Raw genomic sequence first — 16453 nt, 5'->3', positions numbered from 1 at the left:
AGGTTTACATCTACTTGGGTAATTTAAGGCAATTTAATAACACTAGTTCAATATTTGAAAATAATTCATCTTCTCCTTTCATATTTGCATCAGAGAATGCCTAACAATCATTTGTTTAGTGCAGGGGTAGGCAACCTTGGCTCTTTTATGACTCATGGACTTCAACTCCCATAATTCCTGAGTCAGCTATGCTATGCTGACTCAGGAATTCTGGGAGTTGAAGTCCATGAGTCATAAAAGAGCCAAAGTTGCCTACCCCTGGTTTGGTGGAACCGTTTTTATGGTTTTATGGTTCCAATAAAGGAAGTGTATGCCATTTGTTCATTGATTGTTCCAAATTACAATGGTACTGAACAAATGGTACTTATGCTTTGTCCCCAAAGTTATGGCCATTGCATGTGGTCAAAATTCCTCACTTCAGTCTTTCCACACTTATAACCACAGAAGTGCTTCATCTCCACCCTTTTGGCCATGCTTGCACTCCTCAGCAGAGGCAGCACTACTAGGGCTGATCCAGAGGTCTTCAGGAGTATCAGCCAGCTGCCCCTACCCCTGGGCTTCTGATGCAGTCCCAGTGCCACTGAAGAGTGGTGCCTCTCAAGCCCCATGCCATGGCCAGTCACCCCAGTACCCTAGGACAAAGCCTCCACCATCCCTGCCACCCCCCACACCATCTTGCACTTCACAGGTACTGCTGCACCCAGCTAACCTTACCATCTTCCTCTTGCTGATTTGGAAGTTTTTGTGAGGTTTTCTGAAGCCTCAGAAGAAGGGTCTGCCCACTGTTTTCAAAATATTCTGTGCCATTCTCTTCAGAAGCTTTTTAAAGGCTTTTAAAAGGCTTTTTAAAGGCTTTCTGAAACATTGCAAGAACTATGCATGGAATTTGGAGGATGTGAGCCATCAGCTGCCTCACATAAGACCAGTCTGGGCGTGTCTCAGCAGTGGCACAATGAAGATGGTTAAGATCATCAGGGCAATGGAGGTGGTTCTGGGGGGCTAGCCACAGCATGGCACTAGCACAAGCAGTGCTAGGGCTGAAATAAAGGCCTGGAAATGATGGTAGCTGTCTGAGACTGCTGAAGGCCCTATATCTCTATTTCAGTCCCAGCACTGCTGCTGCCAAGGAGGCCTGTTGTTTAGGGTTGGTCAAAATAGCAGAGATTAGGGAGAGATGGGCAACTAAGATTATTAAAGTCCTGGAGACAAAAACATATGAAGAATGGTTGCAGGAATTGGGTATGGCCAGTCTAGAGAAAAGGGGGACATGTTAGCAGTATTCCAGTATTTGAGAGGCTGCCACAAAGAGGAGGGGGTCAATTTATTTTCCAAAGCACCAGAAGGCAAGACAAGAAACAATGAATGGAAGCTAATCAAGGAGAGAAACAACCTGGAATTCAAGAGAAACTTCCTAACAGTGAGGACAATTAACCAGTAGAACAGCTTGCCTTCATAAGTTGTAGGGGCTTCATCACTGGAGGTTTTAAAGAAAAGGTTGGACAGCCACCTGTCTGAAATGGTATATAGGGTCTCCTGATTGAGCAGGGGGGTGGACTAGAAGACCTCCAAGGTCCATTCCAGCTTTATTCTGATTGAAAAAGTGGTGGGAATTGACAAGGGGGCAGAAGAGGTAGTTCCTTTACCGAGGCTTGGGACTGGGAAGGACCAAGATGGAAAAGGCTGTTCTGTACCAGCCTGCTACCGGCGCTGCAGAAAAAGCAGGGACAACCCCTTTACAAACGGCAAGAGGCTGGAATAAAGCCTGCCAAATTTATTAACATAAAACAGAGCAAAACAAGACACCAACCATGAAAGAGGAGCTATGAAACAGGAACTATTCAAGCGGTTGCCTTCAGCAAACCAGCCCTCCCACACATTCCCCTTTTATACAGTTCAGGGCGTGGCTTCTCTCTGCCTTCTTCCGAGGTGCCCCATTGCTTTCCTCTGTTTACTCCTGATTGACTGCCTCCTGCATCGGGCGTCCTTGAACAGGGCCAGCTGTGGGTCATCTTCATCCACGCTGTCAGGCTCACACAGCTGGGTCTCCGTTGTTACCAGGTGGGAGGGGCCTGGCTGAGGGCTCTCATCAGCAAGCTCTCCAACCCCCTCAGCAAGCTTTTCAACACCCCCCTCCTCCTTGAGTTGTCCGACCCAACTGCCGAACCCACAGGCTGACCCTGAATCACAACAAAGGCTTGGATCAGGTGCTCAACAACTGGTAGAATTTGGTTAGCAATGGCAATGGGGATTTCTGGGATTGCTTCACCTAGTGATGACATTGCACTTTATAAGTGCATCACTTTGCAACATCAATTCATATCCCAATTACCATTGTAACTCAAGGATTACCTGTAGTACGATCAGTGAACTGAAGATATGAATGATTGTATTTTTTTGTATCTATCCTTTGATCACTTTGAGGTATAATCTTCCAAAGTGTTGTTTAAGAAGATCACAAACAAGAATTTATGTTAATACTAGGACAATCTTCATCCTCATCCTCATCACCATCATCAGCTGTTTCTCTTGCATTAGCAAATGAAATCACTTGTATGAGTGACCCAATATTAATCTCTTCTCGATTGTGATGGCATAAATATAAACATTTCTGGTCTGTAGATGTTGGGCATTCTCAATTAAATGGATCAGTTAGTAAAAGTTTGATTATATATATATAAATATATATAAAAGTTTGATTCAGTATAAAAGAGTTCCTGCAAGTTAAATGTAACTTTTTTCTGTGTTTAAATCAAATGTGCCTTCACATTTTCCTTCAAAGAGGAAAAGAAGTAAGAAACTGTTGCACATATAGGAAGCTCTGCAGTTATCAATTACTTCTCATTGATACATAGATCAATACATACTCATAGCCTCTCCAATTAAAATATTTTGTTAGGTTTTCATCCATGTCCCTTAATCCTTTCAGTGATGTTCTCATATTCAACTACTATTTTTCAAAGTGTCTATTGAATTCATTTTGGGAAGGAACCATCACTCACTACCCAAATTAAGAAGCAGCAGTGATGGGATTCAGCCAGTTCGCACCACTTCAGCAGAACCAGTAGCTAATTTTTTGGTGCCCAGGCCCAGAATGGACTTCTGGAAGTGGCATCCACACAGAGAACTGGTTGTTCACATATTTGAATCCCACCACTGAGAAGCAGTCATAACGTCTTGACAATCTTTCTCTCAAGAGACCATTCTCCTTTCTCTGGTGCTTCCATATTTTATTTATTAAAACTGTATGAAATGCTTAGCATATGAGCTCTTGGTTCAAAGCTGAAGGATGGTGCACTTTAAGCTAATCACCTCTTTTGGGGAATTAGGAGAAAAAAAGGAAACCATCACATTTGAATACAACATGTCTATAATTGGAAAGAATCACAGGGCATCAAAATAAAAATATCAAGCAACAGAATAAAAGGGGCTAAATGGGAGGGGGCAGAATTTAACCATAGGAATTGCAAACAGTGAGATACGTTTCAATGCATCAGAGAAATAATGCTATTATTATTGGAGGGACTGGTAAAATTGACAGATAGAGGTTATAATTGGTAGGTACTTAAAACCACAATAAACGTTTGGTTAGAATGCAGTAATAGGAAAGCCATACTGGATCCTGAAACTATGTGACAAAAAGTCTCTCTAATTATACACTGATAATGTCTTGAACCAGCAGTGACTGACTAGGAATCGGAGAAGGGGTCTTCTCTAAATAAAGGATGTCAAGGAAATGAGAAAGAGGCAGAGACAAGAAGGGGAAAAAAACCCTTTTCAAAGATAAGTAGTTTTCTTCTTTGATGTGTGCATTCACTCAAACATACTAATTGTAGCTTGCATTTTGAAATGAGTTCAAAAAGATGCTGTTGGAACAATTCAGATCCAAAAGCTGAGCAGAATTGAAAACAAGGACAGCGTTTCTGCTACTTAATAGGAAGAGCTCTGATTTACTAACTCTTCACTTGGTACAAACCCAAAGTGTAGAATTGGATACATCCCTGTGTTTCTTTAGAAGGTGCTGAAAAGTGCACTTTTGTGGATGGTAATGGCAGGCTAAAGACAGCTCCTCTTTCACAGAGCCAATAACCATGGCAAAAAGAGGAGCCAGTGAATGGCTCAGCTCCTTGAAACTCCTCCCTGCATCAAGGAGAGGACATAATCACAATCATAATAGTAAAGTTGGAAGGGACCTTGGAGGTCATCTAGTCCAACCCCCCTGCTCAGGCAGGAAACCCTATACCATTACATGAATCACCCATGAGTTTCTTCCATGCAGAATCTTGTGAAGAGATTGTAAAATAGCAATCTCCAGGACTGGGGAACTCTGGGAACTGGAAAGGGGATCATATTGACTAAGCTATAGTTTAGTACAGACATGTCAAACACAAGGCCCGGGGGCCGGATTCGGCCCGCGAAGTGGTTTCATGTGGCCCGTGAAGCCATGCTGGAAACAGTGAGGGAACGGCCCCCACTGCCTTGGCCCTGGCCCAGAGACCCTCCTTCTTCCAGAGACCCTCAGATCTGTCCCACTCCTGCCCAGGCCCCCATAGGCACCCTTGATGCGAACGATGTAGAGCTGGCCACGCCCACCCAGTAGGCCATATGCACTCTAGCCACGCCCACCCGGCCCCCTGAGGGCAACCGCAATGCTGATGCGGCCCTCAATGAAATTGAGTTTGACACCCCTGGTTTAGTACCTTCAAAGGGACACTGGGTTCATCTGTTTCCTCTCTTAATTACTTTAAAAAGCTGGCTTTTATTGACTTTTTAGATTGACTTTAAGAACCTTCTAGAGGGTAAGTTTTATTATGCCTAGATAATAATCTCCTTCTACCCTGGATGAAAAAAGTTCTATGTAAGTTTAAGGATTAAAAAGAAAAAAAATAATAATTTTTGAATAATGGCAAAGTGGAGGGGGGGTTAGAATGTTGCTTTTGGAGAATTAAGGGACTAGATCAGCTTGATCTTTATTTTAAAAAATGCATGCAGTTTTTGAAATTCATTGTAAAAAATCTTCCTGTGGGAAGGTTTTGTTGATTGAAAACAAGAGACCTAAGGTTGACTAGAAGAAACTAGGAGAACTAACAAGTGTTGTGCAAGTGCCAATGGGCGCTTGCCGGATTTGAGTTTTCTGACTGATAAATGAGGAAGGTTAGCATGCACCGGTAGGAGTGAGTTGTTCGTAATTTTTCTGTGTTCTCTTACTAATGCATCTTGCCTTCGTAAAGCTGGCAGTGCTATATATGGCTCAGATCAGGAAGCCAGCAAGTCAGAATGGTTTTAGTACATCCGCTTATAATTCTCATGGTGTTGTTGAGTCTGATGTCAACTTGCTAGTGGTAGATGGTAGCTGTTAAGGCATACAGAGGCACAGTATTCTGCTCAGTGGTAGGATTAAAATATGTGAACAACTGGTTCTCTGTGTGAGTTCCGCTTCCAGAAGTCCATTCTGGGCCTGGGCAACAAAAATTAGCTACACTGGCTGAATCCCACCACTGATTCTGCTGCAGAAAAGACTAACCCTAGTGCTGATACCTGAGGCTCCCCATTTTTCTGGAGTATGTTGTTCCTAGTATTGATTTTTGCCTCTAAATTCTCTACTTAAATTAGATTAAAATATTTTTTTATATTTTTATTATCTTGGGAGCTGCATTACTAGCTGTCCTGGTCTGCACGCTGGGTTTAAAAGATGAGAGATCAAGAGTTGCAGAAATGGCATTTTTAACTCTTATAAATTGCCTCGAGAGATGTATAGACATAAAAGTGGATACAAATATAATAAAGACGTAAATGACATATACATTCGGCTCACTCAGTGGTGAACTTCTGGGATGTTCGCAGGGATTTCTCATTTTCCAGCTCAGCCGACATTTGGTCTCTGCAAGACAAGCCACCAAATAGGCTTAACTGAAAAAAAGTTCTTCCTCAGTTATGAAAATGCCCCCTGTGATTTTTCTTTTTCTTTTTAGAGATAAGAATTAAAATGGAGCAAGTTAATAGATAAGTAGGCAGGGGAAGCACAGGAAGGAAAAAAATATAGAGGTACTGACTGCTGATGGCTGAAACGGATTTTTCCTTCTTCAAGGTTTATTTAAATGCCTTAAAATAAAATCTCTTAAAATATTCATCACCCAGTAATTATGTATAAATGTTGCAATTACTTTTCTCAAAGCAGTTAAGTGGCAGGTGGGGAAAAATTAAACCCACTTAGGCAAAACAAGTGCAAAAGATCTACAAATCAGCTGAAATTACCATCAGCAACTTTCTTTAAGTCTGAACAGCCAGAAAATAAAAATTGTTTTAGAAATTCCTTGATTTTCCTGCCTCTCCCCCTTCCCCCCCAACGTATACCATTAGACACCAGTTTCAAATCAAGAAAGATGGTAAAGGTCAATCTAAATATAGGATTAGCAAAACCATGTTTTAATTTGCTGGCTCTGCAGATGGGAATTTGGATTTTTTTATCCTGACTTCTATAATATGGTTAAACATTTGTAAATTAATGTCTGCCGCATAGGAAATAGAGAATACACACACACACACACACACACACACACACACAAATGAATTGTTGCCAATTGTATTATTAATTTTTCAAACAAATATTTATCATCTGAGTAAGGTCTTCCACATTTGTCTCCTAGTTAATTTGGCAAAATTCCCAAGAAGCCTAGGGTTATGTGAGTGACTTCCTGAGACAGCTGCTGTCAGCTGCCACCTTATGCTTGCTGGTGCTTTGCTGCTATATGGTGACAGACTGCCATGAACTGTGGGGAGGGGGGAATGAAGGTGGGAAAATGTTTTGGGTAAAGTGAAAGTAAGTGCTATATCTCCTCAAGACACTGCCTCAATGTCACCCAGCTGGTAGATGGAGGGGACCACATACCAAACTACTTTTGGAATGACCGTTATGAAAACATCTTGGCTGAACCTGATTGGTTATAAGAGGTGGGCAATGAGAGACAGCCAAGGCAAAGTAGAGTTGAACATAGGAGTTTTGGTGCGTGATTCTCAGTTCTGGCTTTGCATTATTGCAATACACTTGATCTCTAATAAAACTACCGGTATATCTTTCTCAACAAATGGAGCTAAGGGTCATTTCTATTTAGAGGTTTAAGTTGTGGCAGGTCAGACTGCTGCTGAATGTTATTGCAGATTGTTTAAAAATAATGTTTGATAACTCAATTTGTGTTGCTCCTAATCTATGTGTCAACGCTGCTAACAGTGAATGTTATTGCTTGACAAGAGATGAAGAAGTAGCCATTTCATATGTTAAACTTCTGTATTGCTTTAAGAGATTGGGAGTGGGGGAAGAGGAGGATTGTTCCTCAAAGCCATCTGAAATTAAAGAAGATAAGAGCTTGGCGGGTTTTCTCACGGAAGGGAAACTGATTCTTTAAATTAATAGGAGAATAAGATTAATGACAAAATTAGAAAGGTGGAGAATTGTGTTTTAATATATTGTGCAAGGGGGCGGAGATTTCAGATTCCAGCTTCCTTCAAGCAAGCATTTGCTGGTGTGTTAGGCTAATAAAGGACTTTTAAGGTAAACAATGCCTCAGAGTCACTTGAAAAGCCCATAGGTCAGAAGCTTGACACCGTGAACTATTGAACTCCTCATACCTGAATAGGTACCACACTGTTTCTTAAACTTGGCAACTTTAAGATGTGTGGACTTCAGCTCCTAGAATTCAACAGCCAACGTGTGTGGAGTCAAAGTCCAGATATCTTAAAGTTGTCAAGTTTGAGATACACAGATATAGCAGATTTGGAAGGATATTGAGCCAAGGACAGCCTTCAGGTGTGAAAGAATCTATTTCTCATGTTTTCAGTGGTTTCTATTGGGGATTATACAACTATATGGCCAGTGGATCCTGGTGAATTCCCCATAACAGTTATAGAGTAAATTGGGCATGTTCTGCCATGCTCTAAAACATGCCACTGGCAATGTCTGAACATGACCTTAAGGAGAGAAAAATATTCATTGAACATGAATTGTTTTAGTTGAGCCCTTTCTAAATTAAGCAGGTGTGGTGCACATGTCATCTCTAATTAAGTTTCTATAATAGTTATGCTTCAAGGATGATCTGATTCATGGTCGTTATCTATTACACTATTTCATTTGAACTGAAAGGTCAGTATTTTTTTATTAAAATATTGGCTCTTAAAATAAATTACTGCCCTCTGAGAGGAAGTTGAGATGCTTGTTCATTTAGGGGGATCCATTCAAGCTAAAATTTGATCCAGTAATGCTCTCCCTCCGAAATGATTCTCTCTATCACTATGGCACGCATTTGGGGATGGAATGGTTGTTCAGCACTATGGCATCTCATTAGGTACATGATGCCTCAATGGATGAGATAATGGCTGATGATTCATTGTGATAGTAACAGTATTATGAAATACATGCTATTAGCATACATGCACATTTTCAATTAGTTGTTTAATAAGTAAAAATTAAATAGAATGCAGCCTGAAGCCTCCATGAGTGAATTACTGTACACACTACATTTAAGCAGGTTGTCAATGCTGCTAACATCGGATGTTCTTGCTTTGACAACTTATGGAAATGCAGCCATTTTCCTTCTTATGTTTTACTTTTAGAGATAGAAATAGAAGATACTGGGGTGGGGGGAGGAATGTGTATGGGGGTTAGTTAGACATAACAATATTGCAGTAATGTAAGAGTCAAGGTTTTTTGAAATAAGAGATGATAAGAAATGGCGGGTTGGAGAACAGGAGGGAAAGCCTGTGTTTCAAATTAATTGGAGAATGTTATTTATGACTGTTAATTAGAAGAGGGATTTGCACTAGATACTATGTGTTCAGGGGAGGGGAATTCAGATTTTGGCTTCAACTATGTTCGTCCCAATGCTATGTTACTGAATAAAGATTCTTTAAGTAAACAGTGCCTCAAAGTTCTTTGAAGAGTTTCATCTGTCGGAACTATGACACAGGTGATATCTGCGTGTGTATAAGAGGGATAAAAATAGAAGTCAATATGTTAGTCGTAACTATGCCATCAAAGCCCCATCCATCTCTAAGTGCCTATGATACATATAAAAATGAAGCATCTTGAATTTTTGTTCTCTCCAATATATGCCCCTGGTTATACAGTAATTATTGTTATATTGCTATTATTGTTGTTACCTTCACATTTTACATGAGAGATGTTCCAGCCAAAAGAAATTCTATAGGAAGTACATGTTTAAATCATGCACGAATAACTACCGTAGTTTCCGGCGTATAAGACTACTTTTTAACCCATGAAAATCTTCTCAAAAGTCAGGGGTCGTCTTATACACCGGGTGCTGAAAATTTAGGGACAGGGCTGGCTGGAAAACCTGGAGCGAATCTCCCATTTAGTCTGCGCAGGAAAAGCGGGACCAATTGGAGAAGAAGCTGCAGTCTGTGATTTTTTACAGGCTGGGGTCTGGGCGTCTTTCCTTCTAAAGTTGAAGAGCAGCTGTAGTATATCCCAACTTGAAAGGCAGGTGGGGAAGGCAGCAGCCAGAGCAGCGGCTTAGCTCTAAGGACACATTTGACTCAGAAACTGGGCGGGCTGGCTGGAAAACCTGGAGCGGATCTCCCATTTGGTCTTCTTTTTTTTAAGTCCCATTTATATCCTGCCCTTCTCCGAAGACTCAGGGTGGCTTACAATTTAAAGCACAAATCAATGTGCTTAGCAATAGCCTTCATTGTATGTATATGCCTGTTTATTAGGGCTTTCACCCCCCCCAAGCAGCATTATTACAAAGTCAGCTTATTGCCCCCAACAATCTGGGTCCTCATTTTACCTACCTTGGAAGGATGGAAAGCTGAGTCAACCTTGAGCCTGGTGGGATGCGAACCTGCACTAATTGCAGGCAGCTGGTTTTACTTAAGGCTCTGTGCAGGGAAAGCTTTAGAGTGAATTAGGAAAAGTGAAAAAGTGAATTAGGAAAATAGGAAACGGTTGCTGGAATTGGGTATGTGTAGTTTAACGAAGAGAAGGGTGAGGGGTGACATGATAGCAGGGATCCAATATCTCAGGGGCTGCCACAAAGAAGAGGGAGCCAAGCTATTCTCCAAAGCACCTGAAAGCAGGACAAGAAGCAATGGATGGAAACTAGTCAAGGAGAGAAGCAACCTAGAACTAAGGAGAAACTTCCTGACAGTTAGAACAATTAACCAGTGGAACAACCTGTCTCCAGAAGTGGTGAATGCTCCAACACTGGAAGTTTTTAAGAAGAGACTGGACAGCCATTTGTCTGAAATGGTATAGGGTTTCCTGCCTTAGCAGGGGTTGGACTAGATGACCTCCAAGGTCCCCTCCAACATCATTATTATTATTATTATTATTATTATTATTATTATTATTATTATTATTATTATTATTATTATTATTATTATTATTATTATTTAATCCACTTGCACTGTTTTATGTTTACATGTTTGATGACAAACAGCCTTATGTTTATAAGTGACAGTTTTCCTACTAAGCACCTGCATGTCATAAGCATTTGAATTAAAATTACCATATTAAAATCAAATCTGATGTTTTTTAATTTTTATTTGGTGTGCGTTGGAAGAGGGGTAGTCTTATACAGCGAGTATAGCCCAAACCCTATAATTTAACAGGAAATGTAGGGGGTCGTCTTATACGCCCAGTCGTCTTATACACCGGAAAATACGGTAATAAAGTGATCATATGCTTATGTACCTAGAAGGCAGGACAGTTCAAACACATTAAGTTTTACTTTTGAACCAATATTTGAGGATTGTGCTGCTAGTTGCTATATTGGACATTTTAGAAATGCCTGAAAAATCATGAAAGTTTCCATCAAAAACTTTCATTTGATGGTTGAAATCCCAATTGTTGAAAATATAGTTATTGAAAAATCCTTCAAGAGTAATTAGCATATAAAGTTGGGTTATTTTATTATTTTTCGTTTGACAATACATCATTTCTACATTGACCCATGCTACTTAATCTCTTTTCCTTAATATATAAAAGTATAAACATTGCCTACTTGATATAGAAAACAATTCACATTTTCATCCACAATGGATGTACAAAGGATTAATAGCTTCATGAAAACTGATGTTGACAAACTGTCCCTGAGGACACATCTTAACTGAATGATATTCAATAGTGAATTTTATTTATTTTAGGTTGGGGTTTTTTTCTTCCACTGGTTGTATTTCACTTATGGCCCAACTCCTTTCTCTTTGTCAAAGCCCTCTATTCTTGAAGACCAAATATTCCTTGACAGTCCTGATAAAGGAAAAATGCATCTTGGCAACTAGATATATTACTATGCAATTCTAGACAGCAAAGTACATTTCTTAAATTTTGAATGACTTTATCCACGGTCACTATTAACGATCATATTATTGAGCATTAGAATTCAGCACTGGATCAACAGCGGCTAATGAGATTTAGTTTTGTCCAATGCTGTCCTTCCTGATATCCTCTTGGACCTCAGTTATTCATTTTTATTCCGTGTGGCATTCGCCCCAGTCCATTCTTGTCCTTAGTAAGTCATCCCTTCTCAAGCATGTTATTTCCTGTCCACGTTGAATGGAGAATATTAAGTAAAGCAATTACTGAGATAAAAATAAAAATATTTATTCAGCTTTTTTGAATTCATACAAAAAGAGTTTTGAATGATTTGGAGGCTCTTGGTCTGCAGGATCAGGAAATACAGCTGTCATTTTTAAAAATATTCTAAACGCTGAATTAGAGGAATACCAAGCAATCCTTATCATTCAAACTGCCAGTGAAAAATTGTCCCTTTCAAAAGCTGGAATAACACAATAATTCATACTGTTTAAATAGCAGCAAGACCAGTAAACAGTACAACAGTGTTTTACAATCCTTACCTGAGATAGCAAATTTTCAGTGATTTGAAAATACTCGGTTTCCTAGCATGAGTATTTTTTTATTCTAAGATCACCATGATCAGATAGGTCAGCTAAATGCTAGCGATAAAGTGAAAGTGTTAATCTATCCCAGAAATGCAAAGCAGATTAGTATTGGAGCATGCATGAATAATAGCAGCTAATATCTGTCTGACTTAAGAAATTGCACTAAGCTTCTGATATGGAGATGCACTTCAATATTTTATCAGCTTACTGAACACAGTTCTTCTGGTTATTTTCCAAGTTAATAGATAAAGGAAACTAAATAAAACAGATAAAACTAGTCAGGAGAAGTCCAGACAAGGCTACTAGAATAAGTGTGTGATTAATTTGTGCTAGATTGTAAAGGTGAGTAATAATTACCCATAATTTCCATTTTTTCTAGCATTTTCCTGCAAACACAGAGTCTTTTTTTTTCTTTTCTGGATCAACCAAATGTGAATCCATTAGGTATGACAAGAATTGACTGAATGAATTGTCACTGGAGCCTGACATTGTGGGTTGGTGGAGTGACTGATCCAAAGTCACCCAGTTGGCTTTATACCCAAAGCAAAACTAAAACTCACAATCTTCTGGTTTCTAGCCTGGCACCTTCACCACCACACTAAAATGGCTCCCCAATTTCCCATAATTTACATAATAATGAAAAAACAAATATTTTTCCCCCAAATGAGTTAAAAATTCAATCAGAAGCTATGTTTGAACAATCTAATCAATCATGAAGTTTTGTTACTCTGACTGCAGCCATGAACTCCATCCATTAAGCAAATATCTGTGTTTTTTTGTTTTTTTTTTTAAGTATGCATTTCAAACTCAAAATAGATATTATTTCCAGTAGAATTAACCATAAAAAATGGCTGTGCCCTGGCACTTATTATCACATCTGTTGGACATTTAAGGAAGCTAAGAATGATTGGAATCAAGTATATATTTTAATTCAGAAAATTCTAAAACTGAAGATATAATTGAAACTAGAAGCTTTTCTTTTTGGTGTGATGGACAGATAGAAAAAATATGTGGAATTTTGATATCACAACATCAGCAAGGTTTCTTTGTGCTAAGAGATGGAAGGACTCAACATATACCCACAATGGAATAAGGGCTGGTGAGATTAATGGAATTGGCAGAGATGGCAAAATCGCCTATTTTGTTTAAAGAAAAAGCTTTATCTAGCTTCATTTCCTCTTGGAAACCATTCTTGGATTTGTTGCTTGAAACCGAAGGAAATTAAATTTCAACCTTGGGTTTTGATTATTACACTTGTTTACAATATAGAAGTAGGGTTTGTTATGGTTCAAAGGAACATTGATTTTTCTGTTTTTATCTGCATTAAAGAAAGTTACATCTTTTTGTGGCTTTTCCTCTTTTGGTCTGCAGTCCCCAATTTTGCTTTTCCTCTAACCTTCCCACTTTCTTTTCAATTTTTTCTTCTTTTTTCATATTTATAATTTTATGAAATTTAATAAAGTTTTGGGAAAAGAAATACAATCAACATTCCTTATTATACAGTTGTACAGTATACAATAAGGAACATCGCCAAAAAAATTTCATAACTAACCATCTAGACTAAACGTTCTCAATATGGGAAGCTGGATTCAATAATAAAAAGAACCAGTTGACTTTCCGTAATTCTTTGGGAGAATAGCAGACAAATGAAAGTCAAATTGAGATGCCGAAGTTCAGTAATGAGCAAGTCCCGGCTTTTAAACAGGCACTGGGACAATCCTAGGGCAGATTCAAGCACTTGATGGATTTGCAGGAAGAAAATCTTTTCAGGCTCCTAAATCAAAAGATCCACTGTCCTGCTCTATCCCCTGAATTTGGGATGCTCTAAGTTATAGCTGGAATTGACAGTTGGGAATGGATTAAGCTCAGTTGGGGGTTTATGGTTAAACCTCAAGTATTAACTGCTCAACATACTAAAGTTTATGTTGAAAGTAACTGCAGGTTCATTCTGTTGACAAGCTGTCCATGTAAGCTGTTGATAACAAGCATCCACACTGACCAAAAGAAATAAATGAAAAAATACAGTGTGCCTTGCATCGGGAGCTGCATTTTAAAAACTTGTGCTTTATAGGCAGAGTCTCGTACAACTTATATAAAATACATATATAGAAATACCTAAAGTATTTCTTACCAGTAATATAAGCCTGGTGTTGTAGCAATTTTGTCTAAAGAATAGCCTCAGGTGACATTCTTGATTGGCCTCTATCTCATCAGTGAATTCGATCATTATTTTAGAATAAAATCGGAACTAGCTTTAATGGCTTATTGGTTGAATTTAGATACCACCTATCTCACTCACAGAATGGCTCTGGGTGGTCCACAGTTAATGATTCTTGATTTGTATTCTTTTTTTTTTGTACGGCATATGTATTCAGGTTTGTAACAAAACTGGTCTGTGAACCTTTTCAAATCTGTTTTAAAATTACATTTAATAAAGAAAAATAAGCTTGCTACTTTCTGGATAACCTACAATTCAGACCTATCCCTCCTATCTGGAGAATCATTCTGATTCCAAGGAGCCCCAGTAACCAATCTCCCAAAGGCCCTCCAGCACTTTCCAATAATTTCTGTAGTCAGTTCAGTTTTGCTTTTTACCTTGACTGCATGCTTCTTTGACCTATCTGCACACATACCCAGCAGTCCTCTAGGGAAGAAGAGGGAAATATTTAAAAACTTTCTAGGTCGATTTTAGCACAGAGCACTGAAATAGGCCATCCTGTTCTTCCCAATTTGGTTTAGGAGGCTGAACTTGTCAATCAGATGGTCGGCAGTTTGGCGGGTCGAATCCCGAGTGCCTCGTAACAGAGTGAGCGCCTGTTACTCGTCCGAGCGTCTGCCAACCTAGCAGTTCGAAAGCACGTAAAAATGCAAGTAGATAAATAGGGACCACTACGGTGGGAAGGTAACAGCGTTCCGTGCGCCTTTGGCATCTAGTCATGCCAGCCACATGACCACGGAGACATCCTTGGACAAGCGCTGGCTCTTCAGCTTTGAAACAGAGATGAGCACCGGCCCCTAGAGTCGGAAACGACTAGCACGCATGTGCGAGGGAACCTTTACCTTTACCTTTAGTTATAGATATCAGGCAGAGATCAAGAAGCATATTGCATTACTGTGATCACTATGCAGACTCAACAAGAGTTGGTATAATGATTAGAATATTGGACTAGGATCAGGGTGAGCAAGTTAAAGACCATCCTAGAACATGGAAAATCAGTGGGTAGGTGCGTTTATTCAGTTTTTAACCAGCCTACCTCACTGGACATATTGCCTTGAGTTTCTGAAGAAAAGGCAAAATATAAACCTAACCAAATAAGTATAGTTTCACTACATCTCTAGCTTATTCTGCAGGGAAAATGTCAGAATAGAAGGAGGGAACAGGAGAAAAAAAAACAGATTGACATTTTGTTATTGAGAGCAATGAGCTTCTAATCTCAATCAGTACTTTCAATTTTAACCTCCAAGAAAAGTTTGTTGGAGAAATGTTGAAGTTGTTGTGTCTGTAAATAGTTGCAAACATGTAAAATAGCAGGTTGCAAAAGTAGGTTCTTGAAGCGGGAGATTCTGGTGCAACCATTGGTTAAAGTAGCAAAGAAGCGGGAAGATAGCGATTGATGATTGGTTACAGTTTAAACAGTTCTACTATAAAAGCCTGAAACATTTGACAGTTGACAGTTGACTTATGTGTATTGAATAAACTCTTTCATTGTGAACCACTCTGAGTCATTGTCTACCTGAACCAAACAATTGGCGACGAAGGTGGGATAGATGGCAGACCAGAGAAGGTTCGGCGGAACAGCTGCGCAAAGGCGGCAAATTTGAAAGAAGCACAGTCAACCAAGCGGCCGCGGCGGAATAAACAATCCTCCGAATGGCGCAAATTGGGTCCTTAAAAGAATTCGACCCAAACTTCTCAGAGGACTGGGAAGAATATATAGGACAGGTCGAAGGATTCCTGCTTGTAAACGGGATAACGGACGACCGGAAAAAGGCGGCAGCGCTACTGACAATTTGCGGCACACCAGTATATCGGATCGCTGTAGGACTTTGTCAACCACAGCCGGTCTCTAGTGTTACGTATGCCGATCTGTTAGCTAAGCTAAAAGTACATTTCACGCCTAGGAGATCCGAACTCTTTTGGCATCGTATTTTCGAAAAAAGGAACCAGAGACCGGGCGAATCAATTCAAAAATTCGTTGCCGCCGTCAGGGAAGCCGCAGTACGATGCAAGTATGACAACTTGGAAATCAGAATTCGGGACCGAGTAGTACTGGGCTTGCGAGACGAGCATCTACAAAATAGAATAATCGCCAAGCCCACCGGCGATTTGCAAGAAGTACTCGACGAACTATTAATGTACGAATCCACCGGGTATCGCGACCCCCCCCGTAGTAGCATGGCCGCGCCTGCCGAAATCAACCAAGAAGGCCTTGTGGACTGTGGGGAGGTGGACCAGCAATGGGAAGATGACATCGCCGAAGTCTCCAGACGATTTGGAAAAATGGCGCCAAAACCATCCCGAAGTGAGGGGCCTGAATCGAAC

Source organism: Vipera berus (genome assembly GCF_964194415.1).
Source record: "Vipera berus genome assembly, chromosome: 2".
In the NCBI taxonomy this organism is placed as follows: Eukaryota; Metazoa; Chordata; class Lepidosauria; order Squamata; family Viperidae; genus Vipera; species Vipera berus.
The sequence above is the reverse complement of the archived record's forward strand: the minus strand, read 5'-3'. Positions refer to the sequence as shown.